Genomic DNA, 15,731 nt, shown 5'->3' with positions numbered 1-15,731 from the left:
CTCGTACGCTTCAGTGAAGGTGTTGACGATGGTTTGGAGTTCGACCTCCGAGTGAGCGCAGACGCAAGCGTCGTCTGCATACTGTAATTCGACGACAGAGGATGGGATGACCTTGGATCTGGACTGGAGGCGACGGAGGTTGAACAGTTTCCCGTTTGTTCTGTAAATTAGCTCCACTCCAGCGGGGAGCTTACTGAGGGCGAGATGAGCATTGCAGCAAGTAAGATTGAGAAGAGCGTTGGTGCGATGACACAGCCTTGCTTGACCCCGGTCCATACGTGAATAAATAAACTATAAATTACATTAAATAACTATTTTAAACATAACGGGGCTAAAAATAAACTTACCTTGCTTTAAAATATTTAAAAATAATAAACCTGCGGAAAAAATGTTTTAATTTTAATTAATTGACCACTTACCTTGTAAAAAGCAAGCGTTACGCCTGCTTTTTAAATTTCTAAATTCTAAAGACTTACCCTCACAGAAAAACCTGTAAAAAAAACGTAAGTTCAAAGCGCACGCGCAGACTCCCCCGCGCATGCGTTCGACCTCTGAACCCCTTCGTTCAGAGGAACGGAAGTGCCGGTTTCCCGCGCATGCGCAGTGCATGCACGAAACCGGCACTTCCATCAGGCTTACGGGTGAGTACCCTGTGCGTACTCACCCGTGGAGACCCGAATTTCTGGGCCATTATGTTTCTGCTCTCAGTCAGTTGCCTCAAACGTTGTAACATTGAACTCTCTCTCCCTCCCTTTTCCACCAGCTTCATGCTGATTTTCCGTTTATATTTTTAAAAATAAAATACTGATAGTGTTCCTGCAAATAAATTATAATTGTGTGGCTATATTTAGTAGTGCAATCTTTGCTGCTAAAGCCCAGGCAGCTCGCTGACATCGTTTCCTGATTATTACTGTAACCCCAGTAACAGCCCTGAGGGTCGGTATATCTTAGGTAAGTGTGGTTTCTTGTCCTTGCAGTTGAGCTGTTTGTCCAGATTTAGCTGTGTGCACTGCTGTAGACTGTTGGAAAAAACACAACCCAATTCTCCAAACAATAGATAATCCCAGATCACCTCCATATGACCTTTAGTAAACTGTCCCACTTTAAATCAAAATACAGTAGACTGAGAAAGGTCAGTGTGCCATTCAAGTCCTGTTTCAGAACTCACACTGTCCGCTTTTCATCCTTTTCTTACCTCAATCCATATTTCTTGAGTCTTTTTTGAATCCTACATTACAACAGTGACCACACTTCAAAAATACTTCATTGGCTGTGAAGTACTTTGGGACGTCCTGAGGTGGTGAAAGGCGCGATAGAAATGCATGTCTTTCTCTTGTTTTCAGTAATCGATCCATTCCCTTTGAATGCTGTAACAGTAGATATTGCTGCCCTAGATGTCGGTCAATATTTTATCCTTTAAGAGTTGTGTTCGATGTATTAAACAATGCCACAACCTGCCCCATATGTACAGCTAAATTTGGCTGGCCATGTTAAGGCTCTCAGTGGTGCCTGTGGTTTTATTTGTGTTACGTGCAGCACAGGTCGTCCTATAGTATGTACGGTGTGCTTTGCGGTTGATTGGACCTGTGAGACACTTTGCAAACCTCGCACGTTGGAGTTATCTCTTGTCCTTTGTTCTCAGACACGTACGGATCAGCGTTGGATGAGAGAAGGCTGACTTTGTGAGCTGTTTTTAGTGCATGTGTCTCTGTGGGAGAAAGAAGATTTAAAAGTCTTCACGACAAAGTTTAACCCCAAGGCACCCGACAGTGATGTTCGCCGCAAGCTGAGGTCTGTTGTTCCACTCGAAGCTCAACCTACTTTCAGTGGGAGCCTGTTACCCAAGGCCTCAGTTAAGGGAGGGTTTCCACTGACACTGCACAGTGACCATGGAACTTCCAAACAGGGGAGGCCATAAATCACCTTCAGGCCCAAAGCCAGGAGCTAAACCAGGAGCGAGGATTCAAGTGGGCTTGAAATCTTTATCAGATGGCTCAAAGTCTCCACAGCCCGAAACGAGAGGCAGCAGCAGCTCCAACCCAGACAGCTGCTACAATGTTGGATCTTTCTCTCCTCTTGGCATCACCGGAGGACAACAGGTAATTCCTGACAGGAGGTGGCTATTATGTCCGTGTATAATTGAGACACGGACTGCAGGAGTTGATTATAACAAGTCTTTACTGAATGGAGACAACCTGGAAACTGAAACTACAGAAGCCTGCTAGGGCCTTTTATACAGGGGTGGTCACTGCCGGTACTGCAGTCTGAGACCAGTTATTCCCTTAAAGGTACATACACAACAATTCCTCCCCTTTTAGATAAACAGTACATAACATTCATTTAACAACTAAATAATAACTACAATTACGGTTGCTAGATACATTGGTTGAAGTTAAGCAATTATAAGTTCAGTCTTTGAGGAGGCTTCCTGATTCTGTCTGGATAACGCCACTTTGGGATATCAGGTTCTTCTGGCAAGGTTGAGTCGGGATCAATGTCGTTGTTTGGTTCGTCGGCTTCCAATATTACCGATTCTGAGGTAGATGCAATTGGTACTTCGGTTTCATCACCAGGTGCATCAGATTGTGGTGTGGAGTTGACGTTTTCCAGTGACTCTAGAATCTGGTCAGCATGGCGTCTTACAATGCTCTCTCCAATGTCCACGGTATACATGAGAGGTCCTTGCCGTGTACAGGTCGTTCCTGGCTGCCATTTCTCTGTGCGGTAGTCCCGGGCCAAAACTGGTTGACCTATCTTAAAACTCCTGGTCGGCCTTTCATTCATATTCTGAAACTGCCTGTTCTCCACATCTCTTCTGATGTTTGGCTTAACCAAATCCAAGCGGCATCGTAGTCTTCGATTGAAGAACATCATGGCTGGAGTTTGGTAGGTAACCGCATGTGTCGCATTCCGGTAGGCAAACAAGAAGTTATCCACCTTGTATTGTAGGGGTATATCTTCATTACACATTGCCTTGATAGCCTTCTTGAATGTTTGAACAAACCTCTTGGCCAATCCATTAGTGGCTGGATGATATGGGGCGGATGTGTAATGCTTAACACCATTGTTCTTTAAGAACCTCCGGAACTCTTCAGACACAAACTGTGGTCCATTGTCAGAGCAAACCTGTTCAGCCAGCCCATTCCTGGTGAATATGGTTCGTAAGACTGTGATAGTTTTTTCTGTGGTGGTTGAGGACATTTTTATTACCTCTGGCCACTTTGAATGTGCATCCACCGCAATTAAAAACATCGAGTCCATAAAGGGACCAGCAAAATCAATGTGCACCCTTTGCCATGGAGATGAGGGCCACTCCCATGGATGTAGAGGGGCTTGTGGTGGGGCGTTTTGGACCTTCTGGCATCCTGTACAGCTCTTGGTCATCTCTTCGATTTCTCTATCGATTCCCGGCCACCACACAAACGCTCTGGCTAAGTTCTTCATTTTTACCCCTCCCAGATGACCCTCATGAAGCTCATTGAGCACTCTATCCTTCAATTTGGGTGGAATTACTACTCTGGATCCACACATCAAGGTTCCTCTGCACACTGACAGCTGTTCTCTTCTCGGCGAGAATGCTGGCAGCAGTGGTTTGCCATGTGCTGGCCACCCCTTCACCGTTAAATCATAGACCCAGGAGAGTGTCGGGTCATTTCGTGTTTCCTTTTCTATGTTTGCATTCGTCACAGGGAGACATTCGACTATAGTCGAGTGGAATAACTCCACTGGATCCACTGCCAGTTCTTCTTCCACCATCGGCAATGGTAGGCGCGACAATCCATCAGCATTCCCATGCTGTTTAGTTCCTTTGTACTCGATGTCATATTGGTGTGCCCCTAGGAAAAGGGACCACCTCTGTAGCCGCTGTGCCGTCATTATCGGTACGCCCTTCTGAGGGTTGAAAATGGAGACGAGAGGTTGATGATCAGTTAGTAGAGTAAATTTCTGACCGTGCAGGTAGTGATTGAACTTCTTCACCCCCCACACCAGGCTGAGGGCCTCTCTGTCAATCTGGGCGTAGTTACGCTCGGCTGAAGTTAACGAGCGTGACGCAATAGCTATCGGCCTCTCTGAACCATCAAGGAATTTATGTGACAGTACCGCCCCAACACCGTAGGGAGACGCATCACACGCCAGTCTTATCGGTAGTGATGGGTTGTAGTGAGCCAATACTTCTCTTGAAGTGATTAGGTCCTTACTCTTCTGAAAGGCCCGCTTACATTCATCACTCCATTTCCATGCTACTCCCGTTCGTAGTAGGGCGTTCAGTGGATGCAGAATTGTGGACAAATTCGACAAAAACTTATGGTAGTAATTCACCAATCCGAGGAATGACCTCAGTTGCGACACATTTTCAGGCGCTGGAGCCTTAACTACCGCTTCAATTTTGTCAGGGGACTTATGCAACACCTCTTCATCAATCACGTGGCCACAATACGATATCTGTTTCTTAAAAAACTCGCACTTAGGGCGATTGGCTCGTAGCCCATGTTCACGTAGTCTAGTGAGCACCTGCTCTAGGTTGGCAAGGTGTTCACTGTCATCTTCACCTGTCACTAGGATGTCGTCCAAGTAACACTGAGTCCCCGGAATCCCTTGCAGGACTTGTTCCATCGCTCTTTGCCATATCGCCGGAGCTGATGCTACTCCGAATACCAGTCGATTATACTGGTAAAGACCTTTGTGAGTGTTTATCGTGAGATACTTCCTAGAGGATTCTTCAACCTCCATCTGCAAATATGCTTGTGCTAGGTCAATTTTTGTAAAACGCTTCCCTCCAGATAGTGAGGCGAAGATATCTTCTATCCTTGGAAGAGGATATTGTACTGTGTGAAGGACTGTGTTCACCGTTACCTTGAAGTCCCCACAGATGCGAACCTTCCTTGGCTCCTCAGACTTATTGTTTAACGTTTTTTTCATGACAGGAACGATGGGTGTCACCCACTCGCTCCAGTCTACCTTAGATAACACGCCTGCCTTCTCCAGATTCTCCAGCTCTGCCTCGACAGCTGGGCGAATTGCATATGGTACCGGTCTTGCTTTGAAAAACTTGGGAATTGCATTCTCCACTATTTTTATCGAGGCGGTTGCGCCTTTAAGAGTGCCCAGTTCTTGTTGAAATACCTCTTTGGCGTCAGCTAAGGTTGTTGACAATCGTCCAGGAGTGACGTCATCATCCTTTTTACCAGCCACCATCAGTGCCTGAATGGAGTGCCAGTCTAAACTTATCTTTCTGATCCATTCACATCCCAATAACGGTGGTCCACCATCTTGCAGAATGTAGTGATACAATTTCCGTATTTTCTTGCCGTTGCATTCGACAGGCACCCTTATTTTTCCTCTGGGGTATACTTTTTGCCCCGTATACGTCCTCAAGACAATGGATGTCTCTCTCAAGTGTATGTGTGAGAATAGCCGCTCGTAGTCTCGTCGATTCATGACGGTTAGAGCTGATCCTGTATCCAATTCCATTTTGACTTGGGACCCTGTTATCGTGAGGGTGACCCAAATGGTTCGGTGATCCTCTTTTGGAATTATGTTGTGACGTTTGAGACAGCTTAGTCTCTTGTTCCCGGATTCACTATCGCTCATCTGGTCTTCGGAACTACTGTCCGTCATCTTTTGCACTTTCCTGTATGGTTCCTTAGTAGCCTTTTTGTTGTCGTTGGTCTTCTTCCCAGACCTGCAAACTCGTGCATGGTGTCCCATCTTTCCGCATTGCCTGCATATTTTGTCCTTGGACCAGCAGTCCTTCTGGTCATGGTTTGTTCTGCCGCAGCAATAACATTTTGCAAATCCCCGTGTCATTTCGTGGGTGCCGTATTCCTGTGGCTTTTGTTGTATTTCCACAGCTCCCCTTGCTGCTGCTTCGCACGATACTGCCACGCTGAAAGCCTTATCTAGCGTCAGCTCTTTCTCTGAGAGTAACCTCTTCTGGGTTCCTTCACTCAGGAGTCCACAGACAAATTTGTCCCGTAAGGTATCTGCCAGTCCTGCTCCGAACTGGCAGTGCTTTGATAGCTTGCGTAGTTCCGTAAGGTAATCAGCATTGCTCTCATTTTTATGCTGATTTCTCCTGTGGATTTTAAATCTTTCTGCTATCAGCAGTGGTGTAGGATTTAGGTGTTCCTGTAGGATAGCAACAATTTCATTAAAACTCTTCACCTTCGGTTTGGCTGGAGTAATCAGGTCCCGCAACAGGCCGTACGTTCTTGCGCCCATTAAATTTAGCAATACCGATGCCTTTTTCTCATCGGCTATTTCGTTTGCCTCGCAATATACCTCGACTCTTTCCACATACGTGGTCCAGTCTTCTATTGCATTATCGAAGGCAGTGATATCGCCAGTCTTTGGCATCTTGAAAATCTAAGATGGCGCCTACCGCACTTTGCCTTCGTCCCCGATGGATCAAAATGGCGCCTCCCGCGCTTTTCCTTCTTCCCCGCCGAGTTAAGATGGCGCCTCCTGCGCTTTCCTGCCACTGCCGCTGCTGCCAACGCTGTTGCTGGCGATTATATTTATTTTACTATCCTGTAATGGCGACGCCATATGGTCTTCGCGCCTCCCTGATCGCTGCTGCCAACGCCGCTCTCCGCGGTAATTTTATTTTTCTATCGCACTTCAATATTTGCTCCGTTAATTGAAGAACCGTTCCCGTCGTGGAGCGGACCCTCTGGGACACTTCCCTCCCTCTTCTTAGGTCCGAACGCTGCCCGGCTGCGAAGCACCGGCCGCGCCCTGTGTGCTCCACCCTCTCTCTCTCTCTTTGCTTCCCGACTCGCTGCCCGGCCCCATTGCAGAGCCACCCGATCGAGCTCTAGCCCGCTGCAGCCCAGGAAGGATCAGTACTCTACCTGCCACCAGCCTGATTAGCTGGGAAACCACAGACTGGAGACCAAGCCTGGCTCTTGACAGTCTCTCCTGCACTTTTCAATTCGATGATTTGGAGGGCGGTTGCCCACGGTCGACGCCTGTTTCTCGAGTTTCTTTGGATTTCTTTTTTTCTTTCTTCTGGCTTCGACCTTCAATAACGTCGTCTGAGGTGCTGCCGAGTTGCAGGTAAGTTCGTTTCTTACTCGTCGCCAGTATTATGTCCGTGTATAATTGAGACACGGACTGCAGGAGTTGATTATAACAAGTCTTTACTGAATGGAGACAACCTGGAAACTGAAACTACAGAAGCCTGCTAGGGCCTTTTATACAGGGGTGGTCACTGCCGGTACTGCAGCCTGAGACCAGTTATTCCCTTAAAGGTACATACACAAAAGTGGCCGTGCCAGGCCTCTGAGCCAGGGCCTTGTACCAAGTCTGAGGCCTTCCAACAGGATTTAATGCTGAAGTTACAGCCTGTGACCCTGGGTGACTGGAAGGATTGCCAGGTGCCTGGGGTTCGAGGTCCTTGGGGTAACCAGTGGAGTGAAACTGTGAACAAGGAGCCCGTCATCCCCAAACAACGAACTCCACCAACAGTAATTGGGCCAGTGCCAGCGAAGCCAAGGCGCCCGCCAGTAGTCTGCCTCAAGAAGTACCAGAGAGCAACAGAAACATGGACAACACCATCCTCGGTGCTGCCACCAGGTATGTACCACTCCGTTCACTGATTGAACAGTCACTGTGAATGAAAAGGTTAATGCCAGAGGGATGACTGACTCCTACATTACAGTAGGGATAATCATTGTTCAGATGAAAGTCCTATCAAAATAGAACCATGAGCCCATTACAAATAATAATGTCTTTCAATATAGCACGCACAGAAAAGCCATAGGAACAGGTTAAAGACACACACTGAGAGACAGAAAGAAACAGTATGGAATGGAAGCAAACAGATCGGGAGACAGCAAGGGGTTATACAGGAACATTGCTGAAAGGATCGACAGAAAAAGGATTGCACACAGGTGAATATTCGAGAAGGGGGAATGGCTGAGATATTTTTGGATCAGAGAGACTGGGAAAGAAGAGACATTGGAGTGGGGCTGTAGGAGTATCTGAGGGGGGGAGGGACTGTAGGAGTATCTGAGGGGGGGAGTGGGACTGTAGGAGTATCTACGGGGGAGTGGGACTGTAGGAGTATCTGAGGGGGGGAGTGGGACTGTAGGAGTATCTGAGGGGGGGAGTGGGACTGTAGGAGTATCTGACGGGGGGAGTGAGACTGTAGGAGTATCTGAGAGGGGGAGTGGGACTGTAGGAGTATCTGAGGGGGGGAGGGACTGTAGGAGTATCTGAGGGGGGGAGTGGCACTGTAGGAGTATCTGAGGGGGGAGTGGGACTGTAGGAGTATCTATGGGGGAGTGGGACTGTAGGAGTATCTGAGGGGGGGGAGTGGGACTGTAGGAGTATCTGACGGGGGGAGTGAGACTGTAGGAGTGTCTGAGAGGGGAGGGGGACTGTAGGAGTATCTGAGGGGGGGAGTGGGACTGCAGGAGTATCTGAGGGGGGGAGTGGGACTGTAGGAGTATCTGAGGGGGGAGTGGGATTGTAGGAGTATCTGAGGGGGGAGTGGGACTGTAGGAGTATCTGAGGGGGGGAGTGGGACTGTAGGAGTATCTGAGGGGGGAGTGGGACTGTAGGAGTATCTGAGGGGGGAGTGGGACTGTAGGAGTATCTGAAGGGGGGGAGAGTGGGACTGTAGGAGTATCTGAGGGAGGAGTGGTACTGTAGGAGTATCTGAGGGGGGAGTGGGACTGTAGCAGTATCTGGGGGGAGTGGGACTGTAGGAGTATCTGAGGGGGGGAGTGAGACTGTAGGAGTATCTGAGGGGGGGAGGGGACTGTAGGAGTATGTGAGGGGGGAGTGGGACTGTAGGAGTATCTGAGGGGGGAGTGGGACTGTAGGAGTATCTGAGGGGGGGAGTGGGACTGTAGGAGTATCTGAGGGGGGGAGTGGGACTGTAGGAGTATCTGAGCGGGGAGTGGGACTGTCGGAGTATCGGAGGGGGGAGTGGGACTGTAGGAGTATCTGAGGGGGGAGTGGAACTGTAGGAGTATCTGAGGGGGGTGTGACTGTAGGAGTATCTGAGGGGGGGAGTGGGACTGTAGGAGTATCTGAGGGGGGGGTGCGACTGTAGGAGTATCTGAGGGGGGGAGTGGGACTGTAGGAGTATCTGAGGGGGGAGTGGGACAGTAGGAGTATCTGAGGGGGGAGTGGGACTGTAGGAGTATCTGAGGAGGGAGTGGGACTGTAGGAGTATCTGAGGGGGGGTGCGACTGTAGGAGTATCTGAGGGGGGGAGTGAGACTGTAGGAGTATCTGAGGGGGGGTGCGACTGTAGGAGTATCTGAGGGGGGGAGTGGGACTGTAGGAGTATCTGAGGGGGGGCAGTGGGACTGTAGGAGTATCTGAGGGGGGAGTGGGACTGTAGGAGTATCTGAGGGGGGAGTGGGACTGTAGGAGTATCTGAGGGGGGGAGTGGGACTGTAGGAGTATCTGAGGGGGGGTGCGACTGTAGGAGTATCTGAGGGGGGGAGTGGGACTGTAGGAGTATCTGAGGGGGGGCAGTGGGACTGTAGGAGTATCTGAGGGGGGAGTGGGACTGTAGGAGTATCTGAGGGGGGAGTGGGACTGTAGGAGTATCTGAGGGGGGAGTGGGACTGTAGCAGTATCTGGGGGGAGTGGGACTGTAGGAGTATCTGAGGGGGGGAGTGAGACTGTAGGAGTATCTGAGGGGGGGAGGGGACTGTAGGAGTATGTGAGGGGGGAGTGGGACTGTAGGAGTATCTGAGGGGGGAGTGGGACTGTAGGAGTATCTGAGGGGGGGAGTGGGACTGTAGGAGTATCTGAGGGGGGGAGTGGGACTGTAGGAGTATCTGAGCGGGGAGTGGGACTGCCGGAGTATCGGAGGGGGGAGTGGGACTGTAGGAGTATCTGAGGGGGGAGTGGAACTGTAGGAGTATCTGAGGGGGGTGTGACTGTAGGAGTATCTGAGGGGGGGAGTGGGACTGTAGGAGTATCTGAGGGGGGGGTGCGACTGTAGGAGTATCTGAGGGGGGGAGTGGGACTGTAGGAGTATCTGAGGGGGGAGTGGGACAGTAGGAGTATCTGAGGGGGGAGTGGGACTGTAGGAGTATCTGAGGAGGGAGTGGGACTGTAGGAGTATCTGAGGAGGGAGTGGGACTGTAGGAGTATCTGAGGGGGGGTGCGACTGTAGGAGTATCTGAGGGGGGAGTGGGACTGTAGGAGTATCTGAGGGGGGAGTGGGACTGTAGGAGTATCTGAGGGGGGAGTGGGACTGTAGGAGTATCTGAGGGGGGGAGTGCGACTGTAGGAGTATCTGAGGGGGGGAGTGGGACTGTAGGAGTATCTGAGGGGGGGTGCGACTGTAGGAGTATCTGAGGGGGGGAGTGGGACTGTAGGAGTATCTGAGGGGGGGAGTGGGACTGTAGGAGTATCTGAGGGGGGAGTGGGACTGTAGGAGTATCTGAGGGGGGAGTGGGACTGTAGGAGTGTCTGAGGGGGGAGTGGGACTGTAGGAGTATCTGAGGGGGGGTGCGACTGTAGGAGTATCTGAGGGGGGGAGTGGGACTGCAGGAGTATCTGAGGGGGGGTGCGACTGTAGGAGTATCTGAGGGGGGGAGTGGGACTGTAGGAATATCTGAGGGGGGGAGTGGGACTGTAGGAGTATCTGAGGGGGGAGTGGGACTGTAGGAGTATCTGACGGGGGAGTGGGACTGTAGGGGTATCTGAGGGGGGAGTGGGACTGTAGGAGTATCTGAGGGGGAGTGGGACTGTAGGAGTATCTGAGGGGGGAGTGGGACTGTAGGAGTATCTGAGGGGGGCAGTGGGACTGTAGGAGTATCTGAGCGGGGAGTAGGACTGTAGGAGTATCTGAGGGGGGGAGTGGGACTGTAGGAGTATCTGAGGGGGAGAGTGGGACTGTAGGAGTATCTGAGAGGGGAGTGGGACTGTAGGAGTATCTGAGGGGGGAGTGGGACTGTAGGAGTATCTGAGGGGGGAGTGGGACTGTAGGAGTATCTGAGGGGGGTGTGACTGTAGGAGTATCTGAGGGGGGGAGTGGGACTGTAGGAGTATCTGAGGGGGGGTGCGACTGTAGGAGTATCTGAGGGGGGGAGTGGGACTGTAGGAGTATCTGAGGGGGGAGTGGGACTGTCGGAGTATCTGAGGTGGGGAGTGGGACTGTAGGACTATCTGAGGGGGGGAGTGGGACTGTAGGAGTATCTGAGGGGGGAAGTGGGACTGTAGGAGTATCTGAGAGGGGGAGGGAATGTAGGAGTGTCTGAGGGGGGAGTGAGGCTGCAGGAGTATCTGAGGGGGGAGGGACTGTAGGAGTATCTGAGGGGGGAGTGGGACTGTAGGAGTATCTCAGGGGGGGAGTGGGACTGTAGGAGTATCTGAGGGGGCAGTGGGACTGTAGGAGTATCTGAGGGGGGGAGTGGGACTGTAGGAGTATCTGAGGGGGGAGTGGGACTCTAGGAGTATCTGAGGGGGGAGTGGGACTGTAGGAGTAGCTGAGGGGGGAGTGGGACTGCAGGAGTATCTGAGGTGGGAGTGGGACTGTAGGAGTATCTGAGGGGGGAGTGGGACTGTAGGAGTATCTGAGGGGGGGAGTGGGAGTGTAGGAGTATCTGAGGGGGGGAGTGGGAGTGTAGGAGAGTCTGTGGGTGGAGTGGGACTGTAGGAGTATCTGAGGGGGGAGTGGGACTGTAGGAGTATCTGAGGGGGGGAGTGGGACTGTAGGAGTATCTGAGGGGGGCAGTGGGACTGTAGGAGTATCTGAGGGGGGGAGTGGGACTGTAGGAGTATCTGAGGGGGGAGTGGGACTGTAGCAGTATCTGGGGGGGAGTGGGACTGTAGGAGTATCTGAGGGGGGGAGTGAGACTGTAGGAGTATCTGAGGGGGGGAGGGGACTGTAGGAGTATGTGAGGGGGGAGTGGGACTGTAGGAGTATCTGAGGGGGGAGTGGGACTGTAGGAGTATCTGAGGGGGGGAGTGGGACTGTAGGAGTATCTGAGGGGGGGAATGGGACTGTAGGAATATCTGAGCGGGGAGTGGGACTGTAGGAGTATCTGAGGGGGGGGTGTGACTGTAGGAGTATCTGAGGGGGGGAGTGGGACTGTAGGAGTATCTGAGGGGGGAGTGGGACTGTAGGAGTATCTGAGGGGGGAGTGGGACTGTAGGAGTATCTGAGGGGGGAGTGGGACTGTAGGGGTATCTGAGGGGGGGTGCGACTGTAGGAGTATCTGAGGGGGGGAGTGGGACTGTAGGAGTATCTGAGGGGGGGAGTGGGACTGTAGTAGTATCTGAGGGGGGAGTGGGACTGTAGGAGTATCTGAGGGGGGAGTGGGACTGTAGGAGTATCTGAGGGGGGGAGTGGGACTGCAGGAGTATCTGAGTGGCGGAGTGGGACTGTAGGAGTGTCTGAGGGGGGAGTGGGACTGTAGGAGTATCTGAGGGGGGAGTGGGACTGTAGGAGTATCTGAGGGGGGAGTGGGACTGTAGGAGTATCTGAGGGGGGGTGCGACTGTAGGAGTATCTGAGGGGGGGAGTGGGACTGTAGGAGTATCTGAGGGGGGGTGCGACTGTAGGAGTATCTGAGAGGGGGAGTGGGACTGTAGGAGTATCTGAGGGGGGGCAGTGGGACTGTAGGAGTATCTGAGGGGGGAGTGGGACTGTAGGAGTATCTGAGGGGGGAGTGGGACTGTAGGAGTATCTGAGGGGGGAGTGGGACTGTAGGAGTATCTGAGGGGGGGAGTGCGACTGTAGGAGTATCTGAGGGGGGGAGTGGGACTGTAGGAGTATCTGAGGGGGGGTGCGACTGTAGGAGTATCTGAGGGGGGGAGTGGGACTGTAGGAGTATCTGAGGGGGGGAGTGGGACTGTAGGAGTATCTGAGGGGGGAGTGGGACTGTAGGAGTATCTGAGGGGGGAGTGGGACTGTAGGATTGTCTGAGGGGGGAGTGGGACTGTAGGAGTATCTGAGGGGGGGTGCGACTGTAGGAGTATCTGAGGGGGGGAGTGGGACTGCAGGAGTATCTGAGGGGGGGTGCGACTGTAGGAGTATCTGAGGGGGGGAGTGGGACTGTAGGAATATCTGAGGGGGGGAGTGGGACTGTAGGAGTATCTGAGGGGGGAGTGGGACTGTAGGAGTATCTGACGGGGGAGTGGGACTGTAGGGGTATCTGAGGGGGGAGTGGGACTGTAGGAGTATCTGAGGGGGAGTGGGACTGTAGGAGTATCTGAGGGGGGAGGTGGGACTGTAGGAGTATCTGAGGGGGGCAGTGGGACTGTAGGAGTATCTGAGCGGGGAGTAGGACTGTAGGAGTATCTGAGGGGGGGAGTGGGACTGTAGGAGTATCTGAGGGGGAGAGTGGGACTGTAGGAGTATCTGAGAGGGGAGTGGGACTGTAGGAGTATCTGAGGGGGGAGTGGGACTGTAGGAGTATCTGAGGGGGGGAGTGGGACTGTAGGAGTATCTGAGGGGGGTGTGACTGTAGGAGTATCTGAGGGGGGGAGTGGGACTGTAGGAGTATCTGAGGGGGGGTGCGACTGTAGGAGTATCTGAGGGGGGGAGTGGGACTGTAGGAGTATCTGAGGGGGGGGGTGCGACTGTAGGAGTATCTGAGGGGGGGAGTGGGACTGTAGGAGTATCTGAGGGGGGAGTGGGACAGTAGGAGTATCTGAGGGGGGAGTGGGACTGTAGGAGTATCTGAGGAGGGAGTGGGACTGTAGGTGTATCTGAGGGGGGGGTGCGACTGTAGGAGTATCTGAGGGGGGGAGTGAGACTGTAGGAGTATCTGAGGGGGGGTGCGACTGTAGGAGTATCTGAGGGGGGGAGTGGGACTGTAGGAGTATCTGAGGGGGGGCAGTGGGACTGTAGGAGTATCTGAGGGGGGGAGTGGGACTGTAGGAGTATCTGAGGGGGGAGTGGGACTGTAGGAGTATCTGAGGGGGGGAGTGGGACTGTAGGAGTATCTGAGGTGGGGTGCGACTGTAGGAGTATCTGAGGGGGGGGAGTGGGACTGTAGGAGTATCTGAGGGGGGGGCAGTGGGACTGTAGGAGTATCTGAGGGGGGGAGTGGGACTGTAGGAGTATCTGAGGGGGGAGTGGGACTGTATCTGAGGGGGGAGTGGGACTGTAGCAGTATCTGGGGGGAGTGGGACTGTAGGAGTATCTGAGGGGGGGAGTGAGACTGTAGGAGTATCTGAGGGGGGGAGGGGACTGTAGGAGTATGTGAGGGGGGAGTGGGACTGTAGGAGTATCTGAGGGGGGAGTGGGACTGTAGGAGTATCTGAGGGGGGGAGTGGGACTGTAGGAGTATCTGAGGGGGGGAGTGGGACTGTAGGAGTATCTGAGCGGGGAGTGGGACTGTCGGAGTATCGGAGGGGGGAGTGGGACTGTAGGAGTATCTGAGGGGGGAGTGGAACTGTAGGAGTATCTGAGGGGGGTGTGACTGTAGGAGTATCTGAGGGGGGGAGTGGGACTGTAGGAGTATCTGAGGGGGGGAGTGGGACTGTAGGAGTATCTGAGGGGGGAGTGGGACAGTAGGAGTATCTGAGGGGGGAGTGGGACTGTAGGAGTATCTGAGGAGGGAGTGGGACTGTAGGAGTATCTGAAGGGGGGTGCGACTGTAGGAGTATCTGAGGGGGGGAGTGGGACTGTAGGAGTATCTGAGGGGGGGTGCGACTGTAGGAGTATCTGAGAGGGGGAGTGGGACTGTAGGAGGATCTGAGGGGGGGCAGTGGGACTGTAGGAGTATCTGAGGGGGGAGTGGGACTGTAGGAGTATCTGAGGGGGGAGTGGGACTGTAGGAGTATCTGAGGGGGGAGTGGGACTGTAGGAGTATCTGAGGGGGGGAGTGCGACTGTAGGAGTATCTGAGGGGGGGAGTGGGACTGTAGGAGTATCTGAGGGGGGGTGCGACTGTAGGAGTATCTGAGGGGGGGAGTGGGACTGTAGGAGTATCTGAGGGGGGGAGTGGGACTGTAGGAGTATCTGAGGGGGGAGTGGGACTGTAGGAGTATCTGAGGGGGGAGTGGGACTGTAGGAGTGTCTGAGGGGGGAGTGGGACTGTAGGAGTATCTGAGGGGGGGTGCGACTGTAGGAGTATCTGAGGGGGGGAGTGGGACTGCAGGAGTATCTGAGGGGGGGTGCGACTGTAGGAGTATCTGAGGGGGGGAGTGGGACTGTAGGAATATCTGAGGGGGGGAGTGGGACTGTAGGAGTATCTGAGGGGGGAGTGGGACTGTAGGAGTATCTGACGGGGGAGTGGGACTGTACGGGTATCTGAGGGGGGAGTGGGACTGTAGGAGTATCTGAGGGGGAGTGGGACTGTAGGAGTATCTGAGGGGGGAGTGGGACTGTAGGAGTATCTGAGGGGGGCAGTGGGACTGTAGGAGTATCTGAGCGGGGAGTAGGTCTGTAGGAGTATCTGAGGGGGGGAGTGGGACTGTAGCAGTATCTGAGGGGGAGAGTGGGACTGTAGGAGTATCTGAGAGGGGAGTGGGACTGTAGGAGTATCTGAGGGGGGAGTGGGACTGTAGGAGTATCTGAGGGTGGAGTGGGACTGTAGGAGTATCTGAGGGGGGTGTGACTGTAGGAGTATCTGAGGGGGGGAGTGGGACTGTAGGAGTATCTGAGGGGTGGTGCGACTGTAGGAGTATCTGAGGGGGGGAGTGGGACTGTAGGAGTATCTGAGGGGGGAGTGGGACTGTCGGAGTATCTGAGGTGGGGAGTGGGACTGTAGGACTATCTGAGGGGGGGAGTGGGACTGTAGGAGTAT

The 15,731-nt window shown here is 53.0% G+C and overlaps 1 pseudogene; it reads left to right on the top strand.

Moving 5' to 3' along the window:
• Positions 1-204: 204 nt before the first annotated feature.
• LOC147108449 (uncharacterized) lies at positions 205-7,601 on the top strand (annotated as a pseudogene).
• The last annotated feature ends 8,130 nt before the right edge of the window (positions 7,602-15,731 follow it).

Source organism: Somniosus microcephalus, chromosome 13 (assembly GCF_052327205.1).
Source record: "Somniosus microcephalus isolate GS21.2 chromosome 13, FLI_Smic_1.0, whole genome shotgun sequence".
Taxonomy (NCBI): domain Eukaryota; kingdom Metazoa; phylum Chordata; class Chondrichthyes; order Squaliformes; family Somniosidae; genus Somniosus; species Somniosus microcephalus.
The sequence above is the reverse complement of the archived record's forward strand: the minus strand, read 5'-3'. Positions and strand labels throughout refer to the sequence as shown.